Genomic DNA, 16231 nt, shown 5'->3' with positions numbered 1-16231 from the left:
CTGAACAAGTTGTAGTGTATGGATGTAATGGAATACTATTGTGCAATGAGAAATGATAAACAGGCAGATTTGAGGAAAAAACCTGGAAAGACTTGTATGAACTTATGCTGAGTGAAGTGAGCAGAACCAGGAAAACATTGTACACAGTATCAACAGCACTGTATGATGACCGACTATGAATGACTCAGCTCTTCTCAGCAACACGATAATCCAAGACAAGTACAAAGACTCATGAAGGAAAATGTTATCCATACCCAGATAAAAACTGATGGACTCTGAATGCAGATCAAAGCATATTTTTTCACTTACATTATTCTTTTTCATGGATTTTTTTCCTTTTGGTCTACTTCTTCTTTCACAACTATAACTAATATGGAAATGTGTTTTACGTGATAACCCATGTATAACCTACACCATATTGCCTACTATTTTGGGAAAAGGGGAGGGGAGAGAGAAAAACTTGGAACTTAAAATCTTTTAAAAATGAAGGTTAAAAATTGTCTTGATATGTAATTAGGAAAAATGAAATACTATTTAAAAAATTTAAAAAGAGAGAAGGACTTGTATACTATGACCAATAGACTATTCAGGATACTTTTGACCCTGAAAAATCATGATAGAGCAGAAAGAACACTAGAAAACCTGAATTCAAATCTTGACTCTGACAAAGCTTAAATTAACAGCATGGTTATGAGTTGAGAAGTGATGAGTTTATCTTTGAAGGGGCGTATTGTTGAGTGGAGTTAAAAACAGGCAGGGCAGCAGATGGAAAGTGGAGCAGATTTGAACTCAGGTCTTCTCGACTTCATTAACTATAGTTGGTACTTAAATGGTGTTTTAAAGCTTTTGAAGACCTTTAGATCCATTTACCCATTTGTAACCTTATAGCAACTCTACTCCATTGATCAAAAGTATACAGATCAGTTTCCATTTTGCTATATCATAGCCCAAAAATCTATAAAGTTTTAGCTAGCGTTAAGAGAGGCAGAATACCTAGGTCTAGGGAGCTGCTTGCTCATGTGTATTCTGTGGTGGTCAGACCACATCTAGACTATTGTGCTCAGTTCTGGACACTCCATTTTAGGAAGGATATTTATTGATAAGCTGGAGAGCATCCAGAGGATGCTGAGTCTATGCCATGTGAATATTGGTTGGAAGAAGTGGAGATGTTGAGATATTGTGGAAGAGAAGATTTGGGAGGAACATGATAGCTACCTTCAAGCATTTGGAAAGAATATCATGGAGGAGGGATTAGATTTTCTCTGCCTGGCCCTGAAGGGAACTACTAGGAACAACGTGTGGGAGCTGCAGAAAGACAGATTTAGGCTTGTGGTGAGGAAAACCTTCTGAACTATGGTAACCATAAACAATGTGAATGGGCTGCGCTCCACCTTAGAGGCCATTAAGCCAGATGATCACTTGTCAGATATGTTGTAGAAGGAACTTGTTACTCAGATATGGTATGGATATCCCTTCTAGATTTGGGATTCTATGATTGCCATTTTATAGATGACAAAACTGAGGCTCTAAGGGGTTAAGAGGAATCAACGCAGCATAGTAGAAATAATGTGGAATTTGAAATCAGAGAATTTAGGTTAATAACCAGGCTTTGCCACTTACAATCTGTGTGATATTAGGTGAAGCATTTCATTTCTCTGGGACTTAGTTTCTTCATGTGTAAAAAATAAGGGCATTGGATTAGTTGACTGCTAAAATACCATCCAAGTCTATAGCTATAATCCTATTATTCCTTGTCCCAACACCAAAAATAATAAATACCAGAGCCAGGATTTAGCTCAGGTCTTCTGACACCAAGCCCAGTGCTTTGAGAAGCTTGAATATAGTGAATGGAGAGTTGTTATATTGAGTCAAGAATACATGAGTTGGAATCCTGACTTGGACTGGAGAGACCCTGGGCAAGTCACTTAACCTCTGTCTGCCTCAGTTTCTTCATCTGTCAAATGAGATATGTATAGCAACTTGCAAACCATAATGATATATTCATATTAGCTATTATTATATCACAGATTCCTCCTACTTATTGGCATTTTGACCTTGAGTTAGTTTTATCCTTTATGGCCCTTGGTCTTCTCAGCTATAAAATGGGGATCATCATACGGGTGTCCTAAAATCTTAATAGCTTAAAACTTTATGACCTACCTGACAGGGTTATTGGGGGGAAAGGTCTATGACAAGCTTTAAAATGCTATAGAAACATGAGCTATGACCAGCTTTTCAGTTGCCCAAGAAGGAGAGGTACAAAGATTTTAGCGTCAGAAAATAAAATGGTTAATATCATTCTTATTGCTTTCAGCAATAATAGTAATGGCTCACCTATCTGTAGAGCTTTGTGGATTACCAAGCCCTTTTCTCACAACCATCCCACAAAGGTAGCAGTTCAAGTAAGATGATAGCTATTTGACAAGAGGGGAGACAGAGGCTTCTTGTCTGTAACCACTCTGCTACACAGCTAGCATATGATGGAACTTGGATTTAAACCCAAGTCTTCTGAGCCTACTCTCATTGCAAAGCTTGCTCTGACATTTTCCTGCTAATAGCTGAATATGCTGCATTTGGGAAAATAAAGTTCCTTGGATCCCCACCTCTTGTTTGCAGCCAAGCCAAACCGTCTGTGTTGGCTGCCTCCCCTTTGGCATCAACATGGCCTGCAGTCCTGTGCAGGCCTCATTGACTCATTCCCATTGCTTACTGTTCTACACCAAACTCTTTCCAAGCAGAAGAAGACAGACCAAGTACAATGGAAGTTCAGGGGAGGAAGAGGTCATTTCAGGCCTTAGGGGATGAGGGAAGACTTCCTGAAGAAGGGGGCATTTCAGCTGATCAATCTTACTCTTTCTGGCCATATGTCAGTGTTAGACCAATGAAGGAATAAGCCAAACAGACTTATTTCTCACATGGGGAAATAAATTCCCCAGAAAACAATATGACTCCAAACCTTCCAATAGTACTTTTAATTTTCTTTTTTTTCCCCTAGTACTTTTAATTTTCCAAATCACTTTCACACACACCATCTTATGTGATTGTTGTACTTAGATCTGGAAGGAACCTTAGAGATTGTCTAATCCAATCACTCATTTTACAGGTGAGAAAACGGAGGTCCAGAGGTAACTTGCCTCAGGTCACACAGCAAGTAAGTAACAAAACAAAGCAGGACCTTGACCCCATCCTGTCTCCAAATGCAGTGGGTTTTTTCCCCACATACCACCCACTTTGTATTAATAATCCTTACAAGTCCATGAAAATGGCAGGGAAATTATTTGGATCTCCTTTTAACAGATGAAGAAACTGAAGGTCAGAGAGGGGGAAAAGCTGCCTACCATCATACAACAAACTAAGATTCGAAATACAGGGCTCCTGGAGCAGTTAAGTGGCTCAGTAGATAAGAGTGCCAGCCCTGGAGTCAGGAGGACCTTAATTCAAATCTGGCCTCAGACACTTACTAGCTGTGTGACCCTGGACACATTATTTAACTCTGATTGCCTTGAGGAGAAGAAGAAGAAGAAGAAGAAGAAGAAGAAGAAGAAGAAGAAGAAGAAGAAGAAGAAGAAGAAGAAGAAGAAGAAGAAGAAGAAGAAGAAGAAGAAATAATAATAATACTGGGCTCTTGATACAAACTTCAATCATTTGTCCACAAGGACATGGAAGGAGTGTTGATTTGGAGGGAAATGTCTTTTATAAACCAACAGGGACATCTAATTTATCAAAAGTTATGATGATTAATATTTAATATAATTAATTGATAGACTCCCAGAGCTGGTAAGGACTTTAAGGGGAATTGCTTCTCAATTAAAGTACTGCAATAACTCCTTAATTAGTCTTACGGTTCTAGTCTCTCCCTTTACCAATTCATCCTCCATACAGCTACCAAAATGATATTTCTAAAACATAAATCTCACCATATCACTTTCCTCCTCAAAAATCTTTAGTGGCTCTCATTTCCTCTAAGATAAAATAGAAAATCTTCAACGTAGCACTTAAATCCTTCTACAATATGTTCACATCCAATTTTCCAATTGTATTCTTTTTCATGCATCCACTTTCCTATGAAACTGGCCAGATTGCTGTTCCCATATTGGACATTCCATATTTTGACTGCATTTTTCTGGCATAGGTCAAGGTCATGTTCAAAATATATTTTCTTCTCCTCTCCACTTCTCCAAATCCCTCATTCCTTCAAAGCCCATATCAGGTGCTACCTCTTACCTATACAAAACTTTTCTTGATGCCTTGCTCCACCGTTAGTTCTATCTCTTCTTGAAATTATTTCACATTCTTTTTATTTTCTTTTCTGTATACCTATTTTATTCCCATTCCCACTCAAGTCAAGGAAAGCTCCTTGAGAGCAGGGACTGTTTCTGTCTTTGTGTCCCCAGTCTTGCATATAGTAGTCACTTAATGTATGTTGAATTACATTGATTCCCCCATCTAATCAGGATTTCCCTCTACAACATCCCTGAGGAGCAATCATCCAGCCTTCATTGGAAGGTCAGAGAGAAAAAGAAGTGTATTCCAGAATATATATGAAGTCTGTATTTTCATTGTAGCTGATGTCAGAGAAGCCTGGAGCTCTTTGTAGTTAAATTGCTAGAACTCTTAGGAGACCAGAAGCCATAGATTGGAACACATTCAATAGCTCACTGTCTCTCTTCCCTAGGATGGTCTGCTGGGGGGCAGGTGTTTCTCAACTCTCCCCAGCTACATGACCTCCCATGCATTTGTTTCTGGGAATCCTTAGGGCTTCCGTCCTTCCTGCTTCTGATAGCCCTACCATCTTCAGAGATTCTGCTGCTATCCATCTTGGAATATCCAGATTGATGAACTTGAGTTGTTACAAGCAAAGCTTCTATTCACTCCTTTGAGGATGACATTTCTCTGCTCAAGAATCTTCAGTGGACCCACATGTACAAAATATTTATAGCAACTCTTTCTGTGGCGGCAAAGAATTGGAAATTGAGGGGATGCCCATCAATTGGGGAATGGCTGAACAAGTTATGGTATATGGAGGTAATGGAATACTATTGTGGTATAAGAAATGGTGAGCAAGCAGACTTCAGAAAAACATGGAAATACTTGCATGGATTGATGCTGAGTAAATTGAGCAGAACTAGGAGAACATTGTACATAGTAACAGCTGTGTTGTGCAATGACTCACTTTAATAGACTTAGCTCTTCTCAACAATGCAAGAATCTAAGACATCTCCAAAAGTCTCAGGATAGAAAATTCTATTCACATCCAAAGAAAGAACTATGGAGTTTGAATGCAGATCGAAGCATACTATTTGCTCTTTTTTTCCTTCTGTTTCATTTTGTTTCCTCTTTCTTGTGGTTCCTCCTATTGGTTCTAATTCTTCCTTACAACATGACTAATATGAAATTATGGTTAATAGCAATGTAAACGTAGAGCCTATATCAGATTGCATGCTGTCTTGGAGAGGGAGGTTGGGAGTGAGCGGGAGAAAAATTTAAAACTCAAAAGCTCGTGGAAGTGATTGTTGAAAAATAAATTAATTTTTGAAAAGTTTAGGAAGGTATTCAGGAATAAACAGTATGACATCATTACTACCTTGTTAAAGTAAATATGTATTTTAAAAAACCAAAAATATAGTAAATGTTTGTAGTCTGATGTCAAAAAAAAAAGAATCTTCAATGGCCCTCCATCACCTGTAGAGTAAAGGCCAAATGAGTGGAGCAGAAGAAGTGAAAGTGCAAGACATGGAGTCAGGAGACTTGGGTTCATAGTCACTTATAACGAGTAAATACTGGCTGTGTGACCATTAGCAAATGATTTCATCTATCTAAATCTCACTTTTCTCACCTCCCAGATGGAAAGAATAATAGTTTTTACATCACCTACCTATGGCTTAAAATGCCATAGAAAAATGAGCTATTATTATTGACCTGATCTTAAAAACCCTGCACAGTCTTGCCCCACCTAGTTTTCCACCATTACCTTATCCTACTACCTTATAATTCCTCTACAATCTAGTCAAATCTAACTACTTTCTTTCTCCAGAATATGTCCCATTGTTCTCCCCTTTCCATTCTTCCACTCAAACAATTCTCCCTTCCTAAAATATCCTTGCCCTGATCTCAATATCCACCAACCACAATTCTGCCCTTCTTTTAGTCCAAGCTCCTTGAAACCTTTCCTGATATCACAGTACTCCTTCCTCTGAACCACCAGAGTACTTTAATTGGTACCGCTCTTCTAGTCCTTACCACACCCCATTCATATCACATCCTTAATTCCATCTGCATATCTCCCATGCCTACAATGCATGCCCTCTTCATTGCCACCTCTTAGAATTCCCAGTTTCCTTCAAGATTCAGCTCAAGTACTGCTACTTGTATAAAGCTTTTTCTGATCTCCATTACTACTTGTGCCTCCCCCCACCCCAATTAAATTGCCTTGTGTTTATTGTCTGTGTATTACATACATACATATATACATATACACACATACACACATAGAAATAGAGAGAAAGGATGGGTGGATTCATAGATGATAGAGTATAGGTAGACAAACAGAGATAGATGACAAATATGATAGGCAGTAGATATGATAGAAAGAGATATAGATTGATAGATGAAAGATAGAGATGTACATGATAGAAAGATAGATGATAGGAGGAAAAATAGATGATATAATAGACTGATAGAGATAGATGATACATATGATAGAAAATTATTTTTGATAGATAAATTAACAGATAGAGATGAAATATTTTATATAGATAGAGACATCTATTGTCTCTTCTCAGTAGAATGTAGGGTCCTCCAGGTCAGAGATTGTTTCTCTTTTATCTTTGTACCCCAGTACCTGGCACATGATAAATGTCTAATAAATGCTTGTTGATCGATTAAAATAAAAAAGGCAGCATCATGTAGAGGTTTAAGAATACTGGGTTTAAAGTTAGAAGATATGGGTTTGAATACTCAGTCACAACATGATCTTGGATAAGTCATGTCTCATCTCTAAGCCCATTTCCCTACTCTGTAAAAGTTATGTGTTTACTCAATCATCTACAGGGCACTTTCCAGCTCTAAATCTATATTTTTGTGATCCCTCTAAACTCGAGATCAAAGGTTCTTAACCTGGGATTCAAGGACTCCCAATGGGTCCATGGATAGAATCAGGGGATTCATGAACTCAGATGAAAAAAAATGGCATCTTTCGTTTCACTAACCCCTACCTGAAATTTAGCATTTCCTTTAATTATTTAAAAAAAAAACAATATTTCATTCTGAAAAGGGATCCGTATTCTTCATCACATTGCCAAAGAGGCACATGACATAAAAAAGGCTAAAATCCCATTTAGGATCTTATGATTTTAAGTATAAGCATTCTGGGTATCCAATCAGAGTCCTGGATCTGAATTCAAGGAATATGAAGGCCCCAAAGGATCAATAAAGGTAGTAGATGAAAAACAGGGACGTAAACCATATGGCAGATTGGAGGCAGCCACAATAAGGAGATCTTAAAACAGAGACCTCAAAGTAGAAGAATGGTACCTAAGTAGGAGCGTGCCTATTCAGTGGTTAGACATGCTCAGGAGGGATTATTCTCCACAGCTGGAAGACAGTTACCCATCTGGGTAATTCAGGCAGTAAGTTCCTCTGCTTACAGACTTACATGTCAGAGCTGGAAAGAACATAAGTACAGAGAGCATTAGAACAAGAGTATTGACTTAGAGCTTAGACCTTAGAAAATAGAACATTAGGCCTTGAATTTAGCCTCTTTCATACTTCCTCCAGCTAGGTGGTGCAGTGAATAGAGTACTGGACCTGGAGTCAGAAATATCTGAGTTCAAATCTGGCCTTAGAAACTTACTAGCTATGTGACCCTGGGCAAGTCATTTAACTCCTATTTACCTCAGTTCTTCATCTGTAAAATGGAGACACACCGGAGAAGGAAATGACAAATCACTCCAGAATCTTTGCCAAGAAAACCCCACAGACTTGCCCATAGGGTCTCAAAGAATTGGATATGACTGAAAAACAGAAACAACAGAAACAACAGCTCCCCTCACTAGACAGATCAATAAACGAGTTCCCATGTTGCTGGTTAGTTCAGGACTGAGAGATAGAAGCAGGAGGATAGTTTTAGGGAGACTACAAGTATAATGCCCTTTGTTCCAGAATTCGATGACTTCCTCTCGTAATTGGCATCCAGGCCAAGTCTTAGACGATACTGGTACAACAGCCCAAGAAGCCAGATGCACATCTCTGGAAACGTAACAATATGGCTCTGAGTCTCCCAACTCAACAGGAAGCTGTAAGTGACTAAATGGCAATTTGATTAATCTCTGTTACTATTTAATAAATCCCTAATTAATTATCCTAAGCACCCAAGGCAGTCAACATATCCCCAGTGGGTTTTAACTTTTTCTCATGGAGTAAAACTGATCAGTCACTCAGTAAGCATTGATATGTTAAGTGCCACGCACCCGTGCTAGGCATCGTGGGTACAAAGACAAAGCCAAAACAATCTCTGCCCTCAAGGAGTTTGAATTTTATTGGGGGAGACGACATGTACACATAAGAATATTTACAAACTAAGGATGACATGATTTTGGACGGGGGTGATGGGCTAGCAGCTGGGAGTGAGAGGCTCAGTCAAGGCCTCATTAATCATGTGTGGTAGGACCTGAACTCTGAAGAAAAGTAGAGCTTCTAAGAGACAGTGATAAAGAGGGAGTGCATTCCAGGCAAGGGGGACAGCCTGTACAAAGGTGTGGAGGTGGGAGATGGAATGTTGTGGGTGAGCATTCTTGATGAAAAGACCAGAGCTGAATAGAAAATTTGACTTTCAAATACAAGACTCAAGTGGAACACGAAGAGGTAAACTGGAAAGAGAAATCATAAGAGACTTATTAAGGTTGAACTGTTTACATTCCCACATGGAAAGATAATATTTATAACTCATGAGACCTTTGTCAGTATTAGGGTAGTTGGAGGGGAAAAATTATATGTAGATAGATAGATAGAGGTCATAGGGTGAGTTGAAGATGAAGGGGTCATATCTGGAGAATAAAATTAAGGGATGAGAGAGGATGATACCAGAAGAAGAAAGGGAGAGGTAGAATGGGGTAAATTATCTCACAAAAAAAAAAACAGAAAAGAAAAGGCTCTTAGGGTGGAGGGGAAATGGGGGAAGGTGAGAGGGAATGAGGGAATCGTATTCTCATAGGATTTGGCTTAAGGAGGGAATAACATACACGTTCAATTGAGTATGAAAATCTGTCTTACCCTACAGGAAAATATGGAGAGAAGGGGACAAGAGAGCAGGAGGATGATAGAGAGGAGGGCAGATTGGGAAAGGGGGTAATCAGAAGTAAATACTTCTGAGGAGGAACAGGGTCAAAAGAAAGAATAGAATAAATGGGGGGGCAGGATAGGATTAAGGGAAATAGAATTAGTTTTTCGCATTATGATTTAACTGCATAGGTATAACCCATATGGAGTTGCTTGCCTTTCCAATGAGGGTGGGTGGGGAAGGAGGAAGGGAGAAAATTTGGAACCCAAAGTTTTAAAAACACATGTTTAAAAAAAATGTTTTCACATACAACTGGGAAATAAGAAATACAGGAAGTGGGGTACAGAAGTCAATCCTGCCCTACAGGAAAATAGAAGGGGAAGGGGATAAGAGAAGGAGGGGAGAGATAGAAGAGAGGGCAGACTAGAGGAACGGGTATTCAGAATGCATGCCATCTTGGGGTGGAGGCAGGGGTGAGATGGGGTGAAAATTTGGAACTCAAAATCTTGTGGAAGTAAATATTGAAAACTAAAAATAAATAAATTTATATTAAAAAAAAAAAGAAAAAAAAAGAGAGAAACAGAAAATCCAGTTTGGCTGGACAAAAGAGTACATGGAGGGGAATCATGTAAGACATCCCTGGAGGGCTGGGTTGGAGACAGATTGTGAAGGGCCCTAAATGCTAAACCAAAAAAAAAAGTTTGTATCTCATCCTTGAGGTAAGAGAAGAGAGTCCAGGATAAAGATAAAGATGATGATGATGATGGTGGTGATGATGATATATATATATATACATATATATATGTATATATATATATATACATATATATATGTATATATATATGTATATATACATATATTTATATCTGGGGAAGAGACGGAAGCAGATAAGGAGAACTTTATTAAAATAAGGCAGATGAGAGCTTAATTAACGGAAGGACTTTCTAACAATTAGAGTGGTCCCACAATGAAATGGGCCACTTTCATAGGCAGCTGATATAAGGGCTGCATCCTTGTTAAAGCTCACTGTAAATTCCACCTCCTCTAGGAGGCCTTCCTTGATCTCATCTATTTGCTGAGATTCCTGCCTACATGGAAATTCTAAAGCACTTAACTATCTGCTCTTCATAAGGCACTCAGCCCAGACTGCCAGGAGCTCTTTTATGTGTATGTTTTATGTAGACCTAATTAGACTGCAAGCTTCTTGAGACCAGAGTTTATATATTCAGGACCTATCACAATGCTCTGGGTACCACAAATGTTTAATAAGTATTTCATAATAACAGCACCTCACATTCATATAAAGAATTGCGAAGTACTATTTTCACCACAACCCAGTGTTATAGGGAATATCACTATTTTCATCCCAATTTTTGTAGATAAAGAAGCTGAAGGTCTAAGAAACATTTGAGTGACTTGCCCAAAGCCACATAACCAATAAGTGCAGAGCCAAAATTCAACTCATACCCTTCTGATTTTTCTCTCCATACCATGGCAGTGATGGTGGCATTGACCTTGGTGTTGGTGATGGCATCAATATTATTTTATTGGTGGTGGTGATGGGGATGGAGACAGGGTTTACCCTAAGGTGATGAAGGGAATGGAGATAGCGATGGAGGTAGTCATGGTGATGACAATGATGATGATGATGGTAATAATGGTGGCAGATATGGTGGTGATGCTCACCGTGGAAAGGGCAATGTGTTCTCTTGTCGGCCTTTCAAAAACAAAAATCATTACCGCTTTGGTAAGTGCTTTGCCCTTTCAGATACATTTTGTTTATACTGGGTATGTGTTGTATGTACCTACTTATTTACATATTGTCTCCCTCATTAGAATATAAGCTCTTTGAGGTCAGGGATTGTTTTTGTCTTTCTTTCTGCATCTAGTGCTTAGCACAATGTCTGATACATAGTAAATGCTTAATAAATGTTTGTTGACTAATTGACCACTATCAAATAAAGAATATCATCTTTGAAAACAAAGGATAAGGTGCTCAAAGGTACAGTAGAAAACTACCCCAGGGGCATCTAGGTGGCGCAGTGGATAGAGCAGCATCCTTGAAGTCAGGAGGACCTGAGTTCAAATCCCGCCTCAGACCAAAGACTTGCCACTTACTAGCTGTGTGACCCTGGGCAAGTCACTTAACCCCAACTGCCTAACCAAAAAAACAAAAACTACCCCAACTAGCTTCACAGACCCATTTATTACCTGGAGATGTAATTGCCATTAAACTGAATGGACTGGATTTTTAAAACAAGGGAAATCTAAGTGAGTCACTGACTCTTTTAATGATCAAAATGTTGGGAAGAGAATTCTAATAATCAAAGCTTCCCTCCCTCCTCCCCCTTCTTCACTACTATATAGCCACCAGGCACAGTCCCAGGAACATTTCATTAAGCAAAGTATCACATTCCCTTCACAAGGTGGCACCACCCCCATCAGGTTGAGCCTCATTAGGTGTATGGCTATTCTCCACCACCCCCATGCTTTGTTGCTTACATAGAACTCTATTGTGATCATTTGGAAATTCCCAGGCTCCAGGCTAAAAGTGACAAAAGAGAATTTGAACCTATCTGTTGGGGGAGAGGGAGGTCAATGGTAGAGACCACATCTCTAATAACAGACCTTGAGACCACATCTTCAATAACAGAAGGGGGAGGGGCATACATCTAAAGGAAAAAATGACAGAGATGTGGTTCAGTAAGTTAGAGCCAGAAAGAAAGGTGAGAAACACTTATTGAAATCCCAATTCAATGAATATTTATTAAGAATCTACCATGTACATGAGAAAAAGAAAGTCAGCAAATGGATCACCAGCCTGGCATGGGGCATGATACACTATTAATGGGGAAATCAGATTTTTGGATATCTGCAGGAGCTTTCTCTTTGCCAAAAGCACAGAGACTAATAATTTGTTGACTTGCTATTATTCATCATTTCATCCTTCTGGATCTGATTCTTATTAACAAAGAATGTTGGGGTGGAAATGAGGGGAAGTTAGAGAAAGTAACCACTCCTAGATTTTTGAAGAACAAATTTCACAAGGTTCAATCAATAAACATTTATTAAGCACCTGTGGGCAGCTAGGTTGAAAAGTAGGTAGAGTGCTGGGCTTGGAATCAGGAAGACTCATCTTCATGAGTTTAAATCTGGCCTCAGACATTTATTAGCTGTGTGGCCCTGGACAAGTCACTTAACCCTGTTTGTCTCAGTCTCCTCATCTATAAAATGAGCTGGAGAAGGAAATGGCAAATCATTCCAGAATCTTTGCTAAGAAACCCCCAAATGAGGTCACGAAGAGTCAGACACAACTGAAATGCTTGAACAACAAAAGCACCTACTACGTGCCAGGCACTATACTAAGTGCTGTGGATACAAAAAGAGGAAATAGACAGCTCCTGCCCTCAAGGAAGCAGTGTTCCACGAGCTCAAATTCCTTGTGGGAAATCAGGCCAAAGACAGGAAGTACTCAAGAAAGAAATCCTAAAGGCAGAAAAGGAAATAAATCTGATGAGAATGAAAAAGAAAAGATAGTTATCGAAAGCAATTGTAAGATCCACAAAAGTAAGAAAAATTTTCTTCTGTTGTACAATAGAAAAAGAGTAGTGATTCTGGAGTCAGAAAATGTTAGATTCCAATTCTACCTCTGATGCTTACTACCTGGGCAAAGCACTTAACGTCCTGCTCTATGCTATGTTGTTGTCTTTCCTAGTATTTTGTTCACTACCTTTACCCATCCTCTTGGGTTTTTATATTCCTTGAATTCAGATTTGGGGCTCTACCCTTATACTTAGCTTATACTTAGGATCTTATGCTTATACTTAGGAGCATAAGAGCCTAAGTGGGTTTTTAATCTCTTTTATGTCATAGATCTCTTTGGCAAGATAAAGCCTATGGACCCCTTCTCAGAACGAAATTTTTTTAAAAATTAATAATTAAAAGGACTGCTAAATTTCAGTTAGAGGTTAGTGAAACTAAAGATGAGGTTTTTTTTATCTGAATTCATGAATCCTCTGATTTCTATCCATGGACCCATTGAGGATTCTTGAAATCCAGGTTGAGAACCCTTGATCTGGAGCAAGGTTTCTTAAACTTTTTCCACTCAAGACCTCTTTGGCATTTCTTAAACTGTAGGTCCCACAGTTTAAGAAGATCTGGCTGGCAAGGGCTCATAGAAATATAGATTTAGAGCTGGAAGGTACCTTCTAGATGACTGAGTAAACACATACCTTTTACAAAGCACACTGAACATCATTATCTGTAATGAAGAAGTTGGACTCATCTGCTTTCTTTCTACATCTATGATCAAATGATCCTTTTGTTATAATCTAGTAGAAAGAACATTGCATTTGGAGTCAACTCAATTGGGATCAAGCTCTAGCTATGTCCTGGACAAGTCGTGTGACCCTGGGAGAGTCACAACTTCCCTGAGTCTCAGCTTCCTCTGAAGTAAAACAAGGTGGTCTAAGATCCTTTCCAATGTAAACATGCTACGTTCAGCCCTAAAGTTCTATATTCTGTGTCCCAAGGTTCTTTCTACTTGTAATATTCAATTTCTTGGATTCTAAGGTCCCTCTCAGTTTTGCCATTCTGCTATAAGTTCAAAAGTCCTTTCTAAGTCTCAATTCTATATTTGAAGTTCTTTTTTTCTTTCTCTTAAAAACATTTTGTTGATGATTTTTTTAAAACATTGCTGTCACTTCCTAATGACACCTACACCCCTACCACTCAGTAAAACCCTCCCTTATAACAAAGAAGTTCAGGTAAACAAAGCAAATCAACACATTGGCCATGTTTGAAAATCTATACTTTTATTTAAAACTTGTAGCTAGGATCCCAGAACCAATGACCTATAGTTGACAGACTATTCTCTTCTCATTTTTGAAAATTGGAACATTTCTCCAACCTTATAGAGTCTCTTTTTTCCATAATCTTTTCAATATTACTGACAGTACCTTGGCAATTACATCTGCCTGTTCTTTCAGGACCAAAGGATGTAGTTCATCTAGGTCAGGTAACTTGAATTCAGCAATGAGAACTGAGTGCTCTTATGAAAGCCTTATTTAATTTGGGTTATCAGCTCTCTCTGTTGATCATTTTTGTTCCATCATCTCCACTGCAGAGGTCATTCTCCTTTACAGAGAAAAGGAGCTCTGCCTTCTCTCTGTTGTCAGTTATCATTGTGCCATCCATACCAAGCAAAGAACTTTTCCCTTATTTGATCTTTTTTCTCCCAGTATAACTAAGGAAAAAACCCACCTTTTTGTTTGCTCTCCACAACCTGCCTTAACAGCCTCTTCAGAGCTTCAGTATTCCTGACACTATTTTTAAGGACCATGCACACTCAGTATAGTCAGCCTAACCCTCACTTCCATCCTTTGTATGTTTTGAAAAATCTAGGTTGGTTGCTGAGTTACTATGCTTCTACATCAGTCTTCAGACAAATGGCATTTTCACTCCTTATTGAAATTGCTTCCTTCTATTTCTTCAGAATTTTCTTCTTGAGCATCCCACACTTCCTGGACTGGCTTTCCATTGTAGCATTTCAGTTCACTGGATCCTGCCTCTCTTTCTTCTAAACACTTGGAAATCTTCCTCAGAATCATTATGGTGCTCATTATGTAAATAATTCTGCTGAATCTGATTAATTTGCTCTCTATATCAGTTCATATAGATCTACTCAATTTTTCTGAATTCTTCGTATTAGTCATTTATTACTGTGCAACAGTATTTCAATATATTCAGAATTTATTCAGCCAATCTCCAGTCAATGGGTAGCCATTTTCCTCTAGTTCTTTGCTCATACAAAAAGGGTTGCTATGAATATTTTTTCATATACAGGATGTTATCTAATATCTGTGGCCTATGTTCTGTGTTCTATGATTCCATCCAATTCTGATATTCTTTGTTCTAAGACCCCTTTCACTTCCATGTCTGGATCAATGACTTTATGATCCAAAATCCTATGTTCTATGGCACTTCCAGAGGTGATATTCTGCATTCTAATGTCTACCTGACATTTTGTGTTCTAAAACTTCTTACCAATGCTACTCTCTATTTTCTATAATGCTTCTCAGATCTGACATTCTATATGCTAAAGTCCCTTCAAAATTTGCTATTTTTTCCTGTTTTGTAAGTTCCCTTCTAGCTCTAACATCCCATGTTTTAGTTCTAAATTCCCTTCTAGACCTAACATGCTATGTTCAATGTCCCTTTTGTTTGTAACACTATATATTCTAAAGTCCAATTCAGCTCTAAATTTCTGGGTTCTAAGGCTCCTTCCATTGCCAACTTTCTGAGTTCTGTGGTCCATTTCTCTTCTAACTCTAGCATTTTTTTCTTCTAAGTTCTTGGCTCCCTTTCAGCTCTGACAGTCCAGGTTTAATATTACCAGATTCCTTTAAGCTCCAGCATTTTACATTCTATAACTGTTTTTAAAATTGTTTTCTTTTCTTTTTCTAGGAAGGGACAGATTTGTCCCTCCCAGTATCCCCCTTACCCCAAACCCACCAAAAACAAGTCCTTAATACATAACTGCAGTCTAGCAAAACAAATTCCTTGGGACAACTAGGTGGTGCAGTGGATAGAGCACCAGCCCTGGATTCAGGAGAACCTGAGTTCAAATCAGATTTCAGACACATAACACTTACTAGCTGTGTGACCCTGGGCAAGTCACTTAACCCTTATTGCCTCCAAAAATAAATAAATAACTTCATATAAAAAAAACTGGAGGTAAGTAGCATATGTACATAAATATATATATATATATATATATATATATATACACACACACATATATATGTATAGACACTGACTATACATACACACACACACACACACACACACACACACACACACACATATATATATATATATATATATATATATTTGGAGGCAATGAGGGTTAAGTGACTTGCTCAGGGTCACACAGCTAGTAAGTGTCAAGTGTCT

The sequence above is a fragment of the Phascolarctos cinereus genome, unplaced genomic scaffold (assembly GCF_003287225.1).
Source record: "Phascolarctos cinereus isolate Bilbo 61053 unplaced genomic scaffold, phaCin_HiC Scaffold_9;HRSCAF=440, whole genome shotgun sequence".
Lineage (NCBI taxonomy): Eukaryota > Metazoa > Chordata > Mammalia > Diprotodontia > Phascolarctidae > Phascolarctos > Phascolarctos cinereus.
The sequence above is the reverse complement of the archived record's forward strand: the minus strand, read 5'-3'. Positions refer to the sequence as shown.